The sequence below is a fragment of the Balaenoptera physalus genome (assembly GCF_965194825.1).
Source record: "Balaenoptera physalus genome assembly, chromosome: 15".
In the NCBI taxonomy this organism is placed as follows: domain Eukaryota; kingdom Metazoa; phylum Chordata; class Mammalia; order Artiodactyla; family Balaenopteridae; genus Balaenoptera; species Balaenoptera physalus.
Window position 1 is genome coordinate 53,937,634 of NC_138894.1, and position 15,586 is coordinate 53,953,219.

Sequence of the window (15,586 nt, forward strand, 5' to 3'; positions counted from 1 at the left end):
AACTATAATCAACATGCTATATATTACATCTTCAGAACGTATCTATAAGTTTCTATCCTTTGACCACCTTCACCCAATTTCCCTACCTTCATCCCCAGCCTCCAGCAACAACAAATTGGATCTTTATGAGATTTTTTTTTTTCAGATTCCACCTATAAGTGATATCATGCAGTATTTGTCTTTCACTGTCTGATTTCACTTAGCATAATGCAAATCAAATCAAACATAAATGCAAATCAAAACCACAAAGAGATATCACCTCATACATGTAAGAATGCCTAACATCAAAAAAAAAAAAAAAGTGAGAGATAACGAATGCATTCAAGCATGTGGAGAAAAGGAAAACTCATGAAGAGTTGGTGGGAATGTAAAATGGTGCAGCCACTATGGAAACCAGTATGGAAGTTCCTCAAAAAATTAAAATTATAACTACCATATGATCCAACTATTACAATTCTGAGTATATATCCAAAGGAAATAAAACCACTAATCCCAAAAGATATCTGTATCTCATGTTCACTGCAGTATTATTTACAATAGCCAAGACATGGAAACTACCCAAGTTTCCACTGACAGATGAATAAAGAAAACATATAATTACATTTATGAAAAGAACAATATATATAAATAGTAGAATACTATTCAGCCATAAGAAAAGAAGAAAATCCTGCCTTTTGCTACAATATGGATGGACCTTGAGGGCATTATGCTAAATGAAACAAGTCAGACAGAGACAAATCCTGTATGATCCTTTAGTATATTAATAGATGAGGGAAAGTGAATGAGAAGAGGGGTTAGGGTTGACCATCATGATCCCAGATCACTGCAAGTGCTCTCTGTTCAGCCACAGATCATTTCTTCACTGCTACTCACAGCCTAGGGCTCACAGCCTCAGACGCTTCCATGCAATGCTGTAATAAGACAGAGTCCTCTGCAGGGCTGGCGTCCCCAGGTAGGCAGGCCTCATTTTTAGGATGACCATACATGCTGGCCTGGTTTTTGCTGGTTGCCTTGACATAGCTATTAATAGTACTTCCTTTCTGTAAAATTGTCTCCGCTTGAAAAACAAAGTATCAATATATGGTCACCCTACTGATTTCCCTTTATACTGCCATCCCCCACTTCTACCTACACCACCACCACACAGAGTTGTTAACATATTCCAGATTTTATTGAATAACTGGAGGAACTTATAAAGAGTAAGTTAAAGAATTTCAAACAAAATCTGATACATATGATTTTTCGTATAGTCCAACAGAAAAAGACTGAATATATTTTACTTTTTATAGGGTCTACCCATGGATGTACCCCAGTTCCTAATATTTCTCCCATCCTGAGTTGCACATAATGCTCTGTGTATGTGCACATGTGAAAGTAGAAATGGGATTGGTCTCCATGAGCTACTCCTATCAAGTTATTCTAAATATACACACAGTCTTAACGCTATCATATATGAAATGTTATCATATATGAAATGCAGACACAACTTTAAGACAGGTCTCGGGGGCTCCTATTCCAACCAGGTTGCCACAATGAGACGCTTCTGCACAGAACCTTGTCCCCTCCACCTTCCACACCTGCTCTGAGAGCACCATGACCTCTCCACAGTGTCAGACCCCACCCAGCTTCTCATGGGAGATGGTCTCACTCCAGGCACCATCTCTCTTCTCCTAGAAATACTCACTAAACAGAGTAGTACCCATTTGTGCATTTCCCAAGTCTGATTTATTTAATATATTATTAAAATATCATTGGAGGATGGAGAAGAAACAGAGTGCTGAGCAGTGCAGCATGGATTTTGCTGTATTAAATCCAGTCTCCTTTGAGGACATATCAATGGGAGTTGACTTTGTTGTTTCTCAAAGCATCCAGCAAATAATTGTTGGAATACATCCTCACATGCAAATGAACACAAAACCATCTCAAGACAATCATCACTCTCACAAATAGCACAGTCTAAATTCAAAAGGAGAGAGAAAAACAGTGGACGTATCATACTATATATTTTATACTGAAGGATGTCAGTTTCATTTCCCTCTTCTATTTTCACAGTATGTCCCCTTCAAACTGCAAAGATTAAGAAATAAACATAAAACATTACAGAATCCCTGAATATCTCCTCCATTAGATTCACAAAAATTCAGCTAATGGTTGGTATTACAACCTGGGAGGACCAGAAAAAGTACGTCCAGAGTGCCCTCTTACTCTGCAGCTACTGCCTAGAGGAGAGATGATTTCATTTATATTGTTATAATATCACAAAAATGTTTTTAAAAATCACATTTATTTCCCTCTCCATTTTCTCTTTTATTTCTGCATTTTATCTTCCATTTAAACTACTCCTACCTTAAGCACGTTTACATTACACATGATGTTATGTGTGGTCAATAGGCAATGCCATTAAAAAGAGAAAAGGCTTACTACTACCTAATGCTTTCTGTTGCAAAGATACAATGATATTAAACCTATGTCCAATCAGGCAGGTGAGCCGGATTTAATATCATTGTAAAAAAAATTTATTAACACAAATTTTTCATTCCTACCGAAAAGGTGAGTCAGCACAGGCGAGTAAATAAGACACAATGAAGTCAAAGAGATATAGATTAAAATCCTGGGACTGCCAATTACTCCTGTAACACTGGGCAAGTTACTTAAATTTCCCTGAACCTCAACTATCTTAATTAAAAAATGGACATAATATCCCCTACCTTGTAAAGTTCTTAGGAGAATTAAACAAGAAGGCAAATAAAAAATATCAAACACTATGTGTGGTGTCTGCCACTTCTACTGCCAAATAGGTCACTGCCCAGTGCCTAAGGGACAGTCTTACCTGGTTGCTTGACCATATCTCAAACGCAACATGACCAAAAATGAGTCTGTTATCTCTTTTCCAAACCACCTCCCCTTAAGAAAAATATTTCGTGACCAATATTTGTGAATCATCAGTGGCTGCTCCTTTTCCCTTACATTATATCCAATCAATTAGTCAGTCTGGGGTCCACTTCAGAACAGCTTTAATATTTTCTCTCCTTCTCCTCTCTGTATCCATGGCCACTGCCTTAGTTCAGATCTCCACAATCTCTCTCTGGATTACCACAATTTTCACTTGTTTTTCCGCCTCCGTCTTTACCCTTTTTAATTCACCCTCCCAATTCTCCTAGACTGATCTTTTTGACTTGCAAATGTGACCACATACTTGCCGTCCTTGAAATAATTCAACAACTCCCCCCCCCCCCACTTGCCTATACAATGATTTTCTGCTTCTTAGCCTGGTATATACAATATCTTTATTGGCCCTGTTTTACCCTCATTTTTCTGCTACTTCTTAACAGAATATGTCACACTTCCTGAATATGTCACACATCCTGAATGTGTCACACTTGCTCCAGCCTCTGGACCTCTGTACATGCCATTTCCTTTAAAATGCCTTTCCTTTCTGCTATTGAGTTGTTGAACTTAAATCGTTCTCTGAAAGATTCCACCAGGGTCAACTGTAGAGTCTTATGATCCTAAGCTACTCGTAAATAAGTTTGCTCTAGCTGTATGTAATGATCTAAGCGTCTTCTGCCTAACTAAATAAAGAGCATGTGCTTTTTGTCTTTGAAACTTCAGTACCTAGCACAGCACCTGGCACCTTGCCAGATTTACTGCCTGTTCTGAACAAACACGTGAAGGAATGAGCCAGTGGAAATGCAAACACTCATTTATTTAAACTGACATGTGTCATAGGCGTAACTGTAAAAGAAGGGCTAGTAGTTGTGAAGTGGAAATGCTGCAGACACATAAACCTGAAGCCTGGAAAGAATAATAACTCCTATACCGAAAAAGATATGTCAAAATGACTTTTCAGTGATTTTAAATGCACCCAGCCTGTTTTGGTTCTGGGAGATTTTGCTTCTGTGCTTATCAAAATGCATATGTCTAACAAAGAATGCACAGGGCTGCTATCGGTTACCCTGTGTTGACGTTCTAGGAAGCAATATGTCAGTGTGGAAAAATATACCAATGACTCAAAGGCTAGGGTGATCATAATTCATTCATTCAACAAATATTTCTTTGAGAACCTAACATATACCATGCACTGATTTTCTATAAAAAATATTGTTTTTAATGGAACCAGTGACAGTTGATATACTTCAACAGCCAAAAAGACTCCAAAAGTAATGCATCTGGAGAGTACTGAAGTGCTGTTTACTTCCTGTATAATTTTTCCACTGCCCTGAGCATAAATCCTCTTCCTAGGGAAGATTACAGTATGGCAAGACCTTCCTGTAGTTCAGTCTCATACATAAAGAAAACATGGTATACCTAGGTGGGATGGTGTGGTGGGCATTCCCTAGACCACCCCCAGGTTCAGTGACATCCTAGAAGGACTCATGTGACTCAGCATATAATTATACTCATGGCTAAGATTTAATACAGTGAAAACATACAAAGCAAAAACAACAAAGGGAAAAGACACATAGGGGAAAAGCTTGGAGGAAACGAGGCACAAGCTTCCAAGAGTCTACTCCCAGTACAGTCACACAGGACGCACTTAATCCCTCCAGGAACAGGAGACTGGCTAACCTCAGTGTTAGTAACCATTTAAAAATCTAAGGGGGAGTGGACACGCTGTTGAAACATACTACCAAAGGAAAGCACAAGTGAAGTAATGTGAAAAAATACAAAAATCTTGCACTGCAATACAATTCAGATCCCAAAGCATCATAGTTTGTGATTCTAATTCACTTTAAGTCCCAACATTTCTAATTCTAAGAATTATCTTCTATTTCTCCATAATTTATTTCTAAGAATAGACATGTATAATATCCCTCATGGATGCATTTGTCAATTCTGCCCTCCTTTTAGAAATAACTATATTTAATGCAGCTATTCTTTACGTGACTAACTGGATCGTAGACAACAGATACTACTGGAGTCCTCTTAAAATAATAAACACTTAACAACTATAGTAGGGGTGAGCAAACTACAGCCCACAAGCCATATGCAGCCCCAAGATTGCTTTTGTAAATAAAGTTTTATTAGAACACAATCCATGTCCATTCATATACATACTGTTTATGGCCACTTTTTCCCTGATGGCAGAGTTGAGTAGTTGTGACAAAGACTGTATGCTTTGTGTATGGTGTTAGGGAGTGTTCTAATTTCATTCTTTTACATGTAGCTGTCCAGTTTTCCCAGCACCTCTTATTGAAGAGGCTGTCTTTTCTCCATTGTATATTCTTGCCTCCTTTATCAAAAATAAGGTGACCATAGGTGTGTGGGTTTATCTCTGGGCTTTCTATCCTGTTCCATTGATCTGTATTTCTGGTTTTGTGCCAGTACCATATTGTCTTGATTACTGTAGCTGTGTAGTACAGTCTGAAGTGAGGGAGCCTGATTTCTCCAGCTCCGTTTTTCTTTCTCAAGATTGCTTTGGCTATTTGGGGTCTTTTGTGTTTCGATACAAATTGTGAAACTGAGTTATTTGTAGTGAGGTAGATAGACCTAGAATCTGTCATACAGAGTGAAGTAAGTCAGAAAGAAAAAGAAACACCGTATGCTAACACATATATATGGAATCTAAAAAAAAAAAAATTGGTTACGAAGAACCTAGGGGCAGGACAGGAATAAAGACACAGACGTAGAGAATGGACTTGAGGACATGGGGAGGGGGAAGGATAAGCTGGACAAAGTGAGAGAGTGGCATGGACTTATATATACTACCAAATGTAAAATAGATAGCTAGTGGGAAGCAGCCGCATAGCACAGGGAGATCAGCTCGGTGCTTTGTGACCACCTAGAGGGGTGGGAGGGAGAGGCAAGAGGGAGGAGATTTAGGGATATATGTATATGTATAGCTGATTCACTTTGTTATAAAGCAGAAACTAACACAACATTGCAAAGCAATTTTACACCAATAAAGATGTTAAACAAATATTTTAAAAAAAAGACTGTATGGCTTTCAATACCTAAAAGATTCACTACCTGGCCCTTTACAAAATTTGACAACCCTTCTTCTATAGGACCCAGCCTAAAAATTGAGCTTTATTTCCAGAAACCCATTTCACAACATAGAAACACTAAAACAGATCACAGCAACAGACTAAAATAAAAAAATTTTAATGTATTTTTATAAACTGTATTCAATATGTCAAAATTGAATACAATATAAACACTACAACATAAGTGCTCCCTTTTGGGTAGCACATTCCTGAATGAGCAGAAAGAACTTATGTTTTATAAAAGAAGAGCCATTAAATGTAAATAATGCTTTTTTTTCCCTAAAACTGTATAGTAAGCAGGGCCTTTCCTCATTGCTCCAAGAATCTTCAAGTGGCATTAAAAATTAACATTTTCATCTCCAAAAAAAACTATTATGTTATGACTCGATGTCCATAAATTACTTCACAAAGTTTTGAGGTGCTAAATTCCAGTGAGGATGGTCTCCTCACTGCCTTCTCTAACCACCCCTTGGTTGGAGGGTGGCAGCAGACCAAGGGTCACAGATTGACTCAGTGCTGTTGTCAATACTGCAGCCATTTTATGTACATGATTAGGGAGCTGGCTATTATTTTGGGGGTCTTATCAGTAATTATTACTGTCCTAATAACACAGAAGAATAAGTCAAACATAGAACCAAGAAGGGGTTACCCGTTCAGAGCCCCCACTGAGAACAGGTTTGCTTCTTGCTGTAACTTTAGCTTATCAAGGATCCCCATGACATAAATTCTTCTGGCTAGAGCCAGACTTTCATCTCTTCCTGATATATCCTTTTAATTTTTTTATTGTAATAGTTGTACCATCAGTAATGCTGTATCATGAAGTAGATGGAGTAGAAAATTCTATTTGTCCTAAAGGATAATTCAGACACTGCCCTAATGTTTTTTTTTGCCATCACCCACACTTCTTTAGTCTGCCCTGTATTTGGGTCTCAAGGGAGTGAGATCTCTACATCAATCCTGCCCACACACTTCTACACTGCTGCTCTGGCTCCCCACTGACAGATCTGGGCTGGCATCTCTCTGTATTGGCTGCACAACCTTATGGTATTGTTTGGATGAGGGGAGCAAACAACAGCTTCATTTTACACACTCAGCCCCTCTGATCTTGAGAAGGAGCTGAAGTGTTGAAACCTGTTCTTAGGGTTTGCAGAGCCTCCAGATCTGTTACAGGGTCTCTCACTCCCAGGAGGAGGCCTATCTGCCTTTCCCAGAATGCCTCACGGTGTCCAGGAGAGGGACAGCCCAGACGTGGGGGAAATTACCTTGCGAGTGGTGGTAAAGAAATCTCAGGATAGAGCCCTAGGGAAATCAGTGAAAGTTTAGTTTTTTAAAAGCTAAATATATGAATGATTTCTTTTATTCCATAGACATCATCATCATCATAACAATAATAATTCCAGGTAAGATTTTAAAATCCTTACTCTGTATCAAGCATTATTCAAATTACATTGATCAAGGGGTGGAAAACTACAGCCCACTTTGTAAATGAAGTTTTCTTGGAGCAGAGCCACACTCATTTGCTTACGTACTGTCTATGGTTGCTTTTCTTCTACAGTGTCAGTGCTGAATAGTTGCAACAGAGACCATATGGTCTCTATCGCTATCTGGTCCTTTACTGAAAAACGTTGCTGACCACTGATACAGATGGTCTCAATTAACTCTTGTGAGAACTCTGTGATATAGGTAGGTACCATAATTACTCTCCCATAAATGAGGAAACTGAAATTCAAGAGGTTAGAAAATAATCCCATGGTCACAGAGTAGGTGACCTCCAGGCTGCACAAGGTTTTATAGTGACTTTAGATGAATCATTTCATCTCCCTGGTCCTCAGCTCCATCCTGGACAAAGGAAGGCTTTGGGTTAGATGGCAGGCGTGGTGTTTCCCATCTATAACTTTGTGCATGTCCAACCTGTTTTGTCGTTTCACACAGAAAAGATAAAACCAGAGTTTGCTACAAAAGCATGATATCCATTTATGTCAAAGGAGATTTTCCAAATGCCTCTCAGGAAACGGATTTCACAGAAATACCTAGAGTAATAAAATGAAATGATCACTGTTATACCACAAAATGACGCCAGAGGCCTGTTCTCTATCATTAAATCACACAATGCCTTGTTCTCTACAGTACCATGAACAAAATTACTAGTTCTAGGACAACAATTCCCATCAATACCTCTAAAACACAAAAATTAGCCTCGAGTGTCATGAGATATGTTACAGGATGATCTTCTGGTGGCCTCCTCAGCAGCCTGAGAGTCCTTTGAGGTGAGCAGGTTTAGTCTCCTAAGTACTCCCATCACTTCAATCCATAGGTATGCAGGTAGTACCACACGTGCTACACTGTGACCCATCTGCTCTGAGAGCCACTGTCGCACTCCCCCTGCTCTGTCCCACATCAGAGGTGCTACGCCCTGCAGGCTGTCTTTCCTAGGCGCAGCATAATCGCTGTTCAGTGCCCACCACGGGACGCGCTGAGGAGAGGACAAAAGAAAAACACCCCCTGTACTCCCACTCCCTCGCCCTCTCCCTCTTCCTGTCCCTCCCTCTACCTTGGGCAGCATCTCTGGCAGTGAGCCTTTCTCCTCCATGGTTCCAGCTCATTTCCCCCTGGAAAGACTGACCATGACTCCAGCTTCTTTTACCTGGTATCAACCCCTGGGCTGTGGAAACACTTTCCTGGGCTGCTCTTCTCTGGTTGCTTCATGGCTCCCTTTTGGTTTCTTCATGTTTATGTCACCTGTATAACTACACCCCTGTATTAAGTTATATTTGTTTTAAACAGTTAAAAGGTATTACGTTCTCCTAGATTTCTCCTAACAAACGCACAACATGTGGTCAGGTTCAAACCTCCAGCATTCTGTTACCAACAGCAGCCTCAACAGACAAGCCTCTAAGTGTGCATGTTGCTTCTGTCCAAACTCAACCCAATCTTGTGATGAGGGTCATTTCTCTTAGTAGCTGATACATCTCTGACCATTCAGATATTTGTCTAAACCTCTGAATTTAATGAAAAGTTTTCCAATTGTCCTAACTGAGAACATACACAAAAGCATGGTCCACAATACTCCTGGTCCAACAACTTATAAGTCTTTCTATGCAGATATGATATATTCATATTAAAATGATTAAATGATATGGTAAACACCTAAATGTATGGAGGAGACAGTAATGGCCATTACTGCAGACTGAAAGGAAGGAAATCATTGTAGTTGGGAATACAATCATCCCTCAGTATCTGAGGGGGATTGGTTCTAGGACTCCCAGTGGATACCAAATCCACAGATACTGAAGTCCCGTATATACAGTGACATAGTATTTGCATAAAACCTACACACATACTCTGGTATACTTAAAATAATCTCTAGATGACTTGTAATACCTAATACAATTTGAACACTATGTAAATAGTTGCCAGTGTGCAGCAAATTCAAGTTTTGCTTTTTGGAAGTTTCTTCCTAATATTTTTGATCCACTGTTGGTTGACTCCACAGATGTGGATCAAAAATATTAGGGAAAAAATCCACAGATGTGGATTCCACCCACCAATATGAAGGACCGTCTGTAGTCAAGAAAGGTTTCGGGTCACAAGCCAAGTAAAAGGTGTATGCTTTGGATGGAGAACGGACAGAAGAAAGGACATTCCAGTTAGGGGACATCATATACAAAAGCACAGCTTAGTCCAAGTCTAAGCTAATAACTGCTCATTTATATGTGAATAGGGAGTATGCTGAAGTTGGATATAGTGATTAGACATTTAATGATTCAATGATGGGCAAAAGAGAAAGTGCCCTCTGACCTTACAAAAACAGTATCTTGTAGGGAAAGCAGCACTGGCTTTGGAGTAAGAAAGACCTGGGTTTGGATTCTCGCTCCGCCTTTACTATTGGCATGACTGTGCATCTTTCTCTTAAGCTGTATCTCAGTTTCCTCAAATGCCAAGTAGAGATGGGAATTCTTTACAAGATTGATGTGCACACGAAATGAAGTAGTGTATATCAAATACTTAATGGGGTCTCTGACAGACCGTGACCCCCTCAATTAATTATGGTGGGGGGTGGCATTGTTAGAATCATTCTTGAGTTTCAGTCAGTAATCCATCAGCCAATCTTAAAGGAGTACTAACAGGTGACCTAAGACTTGTCATGAGGATTAAAGGAGAGAATGTATGAAAAGCACTCAAAAAAACTGCCCGACACAGAGGTGTTCTACTTGCTATTTATCTTTGATATTATCGCATATATGTGATCTCAGGGATGTTACAATAAACATACATGGTCTCTGCTCTCAAGGAACATGTCATTTAGTACAAGAACCTGAGGTGTAAAACAGAAAAATAACAGTGTAACTTGTGTACGCTTGTGCGAGAGTGAGAGTGAGGCTCGCAGTTAAGGTCCTGTGCTGAGGCAACGTCCTCAGGGGAGGCTGGATTGGGCAGAGTATCCACCAGAAACTGAGGTGGTGGTCCAAATGAGGGTTGGGAAAAACATTCTAGGGACCAGCACTGATGTCAGGTCGACAGTGTAAACAAGAACTTACAAGGTCAGGCACGACTGGCTGTGTGGAAGGCAGGCTGGTTGAGATGGCATTTGCTATATCACTGGGTTTGAGTTTGTATGTAAAAATGGATGGTGCAAGAGATTAAGGTGAGAGCAATGGACAGAAAGTTTTGGGGCTCTGCAGACCATTAAAGAATGCAAAAACCCCCTTTATTTGGGGGTGCTACTCACAAGCTGACATTCACACAGAAACTTCCAAGGAGAAATGGCCTTTCATTAAGTCTGTGGCTCTGAATATTTTGTGGTCCAAAGCTCCTTCTTGGAGGGAAAAGACAAGGGGCAAAGAAATTAGGTATAAACAAACTTGTGGACAAACCTCTAAATAGGAAGACCTACTCCAGCATCTTTAAGGCTAACCATTTGATGGAGGAATAATGCCTGTCTTTTTGTGTTAACCCCCTCTCAGGATTAAATGGAAGGCAGCTCCATCATTGTTAATCCTGCCAAGAGAGGAAATCATTTGCAATTTTATCTTGCCCCTTTGTTATTTAACCATACCTAAATGTTCCTTGAGGCTATAATTACTTTTATTTTTTCTTCTTATTAGGCCAATTACTATGACTATTGCTGCAGCTAAGGACAAGATGACACTATTTCAACCAAAGCCTATATTTTTAGGGATTAATAATAACCAAGGCAATCTCTGCCCTTAAACAGAACCAGTGGTACATGGAACATCAAGACAAGAACATTTTAAAATTCTGTTATATGGAAGTCTTATTTAGATCATGTTTTCACAATGCTATAAGTAGAGCACAAATGCACAAAGACCTCATGAAACTATGTGGGTTTTTTCCAGTCATTTTATCTTATTTATTACTGGATCAAATTCTGAGTTTTTCCTGTTTGTTATGAAGAAAGAACAGTAGTCAAGAAGTCACATAAATAGGCTAGTTCTATCTTTTATGAACTATAAGAAGTAGACTATTGTCATGGTACCTTATTTTTTTGTCTTAATTTTCATCTATAAAAAGATAGGATTTGAATAAATGCTTGATATCAGCTTTTCAAGTCCCCAGTGTCCTGAGTCTAAGAAGCTCCCAATTGGATAAATCATATGAGAATGTAATTCTACTATCTGAAATTTATTTCAAATTATATATTATATATAAATTAATTTTTGAAGTTTATGTATATATTAAAGTTTATGTATATAAGTTTATGTATATATTAAAATTATTTTACTATTCTACTCTTTAATCATGTATTCATTCATTCATTCATTTATTCAATATATGGGTCATTTAAAATGCTTTGTAAATGCTAATTATGTTTACAACATTTTGCTTAATATTGCAGCATGGGAGTTTTTGTTAGGAAAAATCTTAAAGTCAAAGATTTGCATTGTATTTGTGAATTCTATTATTGTCACCCCAATAAAGATATAGATGTGAACTGTATCCACCATTATTATAAATGGGAAAGCCACGTAACAATAATGTTCCTCGTAATGCAGAACCAAGAGATGAGATTCATAACTTTGTTTTTAAAGTCAAATATCTCTTACCCTGTCCCCAGAAAATGCTCCATTAAACATTTATCTCCCCTTTAAACCAGGAGCTGCTTTGAGACTGTGGTTTTTGTCCTTGAATATTCAGTATACATGGGGCTCTTTAATACTGAGTTACCAAATAAGTGACTGACAGAGTGAGTGAATGAAAGAAAGATGGTTAGAAAGATGTTTACCCAGTAACTTGCAGGAGAAGAACATTCTGCTTCACAAATTCAGGAGAAAAAAAATGTCAAACTGTAAGCTCTCAGTAAGCAATTTGCTCATTAATTGAACATAAGAGAAGAAAAGTAGATGTGGCTATAATATCAACTAGTAGTACATATTTAAAATGAAAAGTGTTAAAAGATAGGAGACCAAAATTAGAAATTCAAAATAAACAGAAACAGGATTGGTTTTCTATTCATAATGGGTGAAGCTGATTGACAGGTATGTCAATCATCATACCCTTCTTTCTACTTTTGCACATATTGAAAGAAATACCCATAATAAAGAATTAGAAAGAAACAAATAGATATGCTGAGCAGGTGTTATTTATGGTGGCTGTCACGTTTTGCTCTGGTGATCACGGGCCAGGCAGCATAGGAATCATAAAATAAGAAATTCAGTGCTAGTGACATTCAAATAAAGGATAATCTTGGGTCTAGGCACTATTGTCACATAGTGGTACCATTTTAATTGAAATGGTATGGACAGCTAGAAAGGCAAAATGACATCTCATGATGACCTATGTGAGACCACCAGCCAAAGCAGGAGTTCTAACTGAAATTGTGACATGTTGATCCAGGGGTATCTAGGAAGGAGGGAGGGAAGGATGAAGGGATGTATTTAGAGACATATCATACCATACTTTTCTTCTTTGATGTTCCAAAAGAAGAGTGACTGGCCTTGATATCTATTGATAACCAGCATTAAAGGGGTCAACGTGAAGTGAACTCGTGGAGAACATATGATACACTGAATTTATAAAAAGCTAGCTTTTTCTACCTGTCCTCTATACTCCCCATGCTCACAATTTTCTTAATCTATTAAAGTGGGAACTACCTTCCCTAAGACATACACACCATGCAGAAGCCCCAGACATCTGGAATGTTTATTTTGGAATGTTTAAAACTCCAAACCTCTCAGCCTTCATTTGAAACACCACAGTTTCGAACAACATGAAAATTTACTAACTGACTATTTGGCATTCCACTGTATTTTGATCCATTCTATGAATAAGGCAAATGGCACCAACTAATTCTTAGTGATCCAACGTGACAGTATCTCAGAGAATGCTGAGTGTAAAACAACTCTCCCTGTCATTGCTCCTGGGGGCTCTTAGATGCACGGAGCCCAAATCCTTCCCACAGCCACCAATGCATGGGCTTCTCAGCTTTCCATCTTTGTTCGAATGGTTGTCCTTTGGTGACCTATTTTTTTCCTTTTAAGGTTGCCCATGATCTCCATTTGAAACCATTATTCACCTGGGTACAGATGATAGAAATCCAGAAAGACACATCTGCTCTACACTAAGCATTCCATCAACTATAACAAGGATTAAAAGTAAATATGTTAGGGTCACAGTATTTTTTAAAATATTTTCTAATGTCAAATATATGATTTTGAAAATGGTCTGGGCAATCTATGTTCTAAGAAACAAATGTGTTAAAAATAAAAGATAATTAAAAGTGTGAGAGTTCGTGTTTATGTGTGGAAGAGAGTCACATCACACCTTATATAACAGATTATAACAATAGTTCTCACGTTAGAAAGATTAATTTTCTGGAGTCATAATAAGGGGTGTTCTTATGACAGACATTTCAAATGAGGCAGGGCTCTGAACTCCAGGGAAAGTCCTAAGGGATCCATGTTTTGCCAGATGAGGGTGGTCTTTTCCATTTCTCACCCCCTTTGAATTGATTTTTCAGGGAGGCTTAAAAGAAAAAAGTTTTAAGACATTTGAAAAGGAAAACATATTAGCACATTTTACTTTGTGCAATTTCATTTTATGATTTCTTCAGAAACAACTTGTGTCATAGTTCCCATTCTGAAATATCTCTGCTTCTCATCTCTCCTTATTCCCATCTGTCTGGCTCACAGCTGCCAGAACAATTACCCTAACACACCACTTGAATCCTGACATTTCTCTGCTCTTTGCTTAACCTCACAATATGTTTGGCTTTCCATCTTATGGACATTCACAGCAGAGGCACCTTTAACCCTCACCTCTAGGTCCAGCTCTATCCTGGACTCTAGGACTAAAAGAAGTCCAAGTAAACCAGATGTTTATAAATACTCAAGACAACAAAACATCATTCAACAGGACTAGGTTTGTATGTGGAGAGTGAGAACAAAGATGAGTTGAGGAATAGTCTCAGATTTCTCAATGGGCGGCTGTGTCTTCGTCAGATATATGGAGTTCTGGGGACACATAAAATGCACACAAGAAAAAGTCAAGTAGGAAGTTGAATATATAGACATTACACATATATATATTCAGGAGAGACGACTGAATTGAAGATGAAGAAGCAAATGTCATTATCAAACAGCTGAAAGATGAAACCCAGGAGTGAATATTATAAGCCAAGTAGAATCTGTCAAATGAGAAGTGAAGGCGGCCAAAGAAAGAATATGGGAAAACATAAAATTAAAGCCTGTGTAAGTGAGAAGATTCCCAAAAAATCAGAGAAGAAAACAGCCCAAAATTCTCCTCTGAGATCCACCTTCACATACCTAACTACAGTTTCACGGGTGTCTCACATTTCACAGATCACAAAATGAACTCTTGTTCTGTCACTTAGGCTAACAAACACCATTTTATTGCTCAAACAAGAAAGTTTATTCTGCTTCCAGTCACTCCCTGCATCTAATCCATCATGAAATGCTGCTGCTTCTAATTCCAAAAATGCATCTCAATATCCTTAGCTCCTCTCCATCTCCATTGTCACTTCTCAATCCAATTCATCAGCATCTCTTGTTGCAATAACCTCTTAACAGTTCTTACCACTAGTCTTGGTCTATTATAATCCAGTTCATGTTACTGCCCGACATAAAAACTTCCAAATTTCTGTTGCATTTCTAATTCAACCTGGCCTCCTTTCAAGGATTACAAAAGGTGCTGTATGATCTGCTCCCTTGCTTTTGCTACTCAACTTCATTTTATACCGCAGTTTCCCTCTCTCATTGTGCCACTATATTAGTCAGGGTTCCCCAGAGAAACAGAACCGATAGGATAGTTTAGAAATAGATAATAGATACAGATATAGATACAAGAGGGATCTTATTATAGTAATTAGCTCACATCACTATGGAGACTTGAAAGTCTCAATCTGCCATCTATAAGCTGAAGAACCAGGAAAGCCTCTGGTGTAATTCAGTCTGCATCTGAAGACCTGAGAACCAAGGAAGCCAATGGTTTAAGTCACAGTTCAAGTCCAAAGGTCCCAGAACCAGGAATACCAACGTTTCTGGGCATATGATGGATGTCTCAGTTCAAGCAAGAGAGCAAATCTGCCTTTCCTCCACCTTTTTTGTTCTATTCAGACCCTC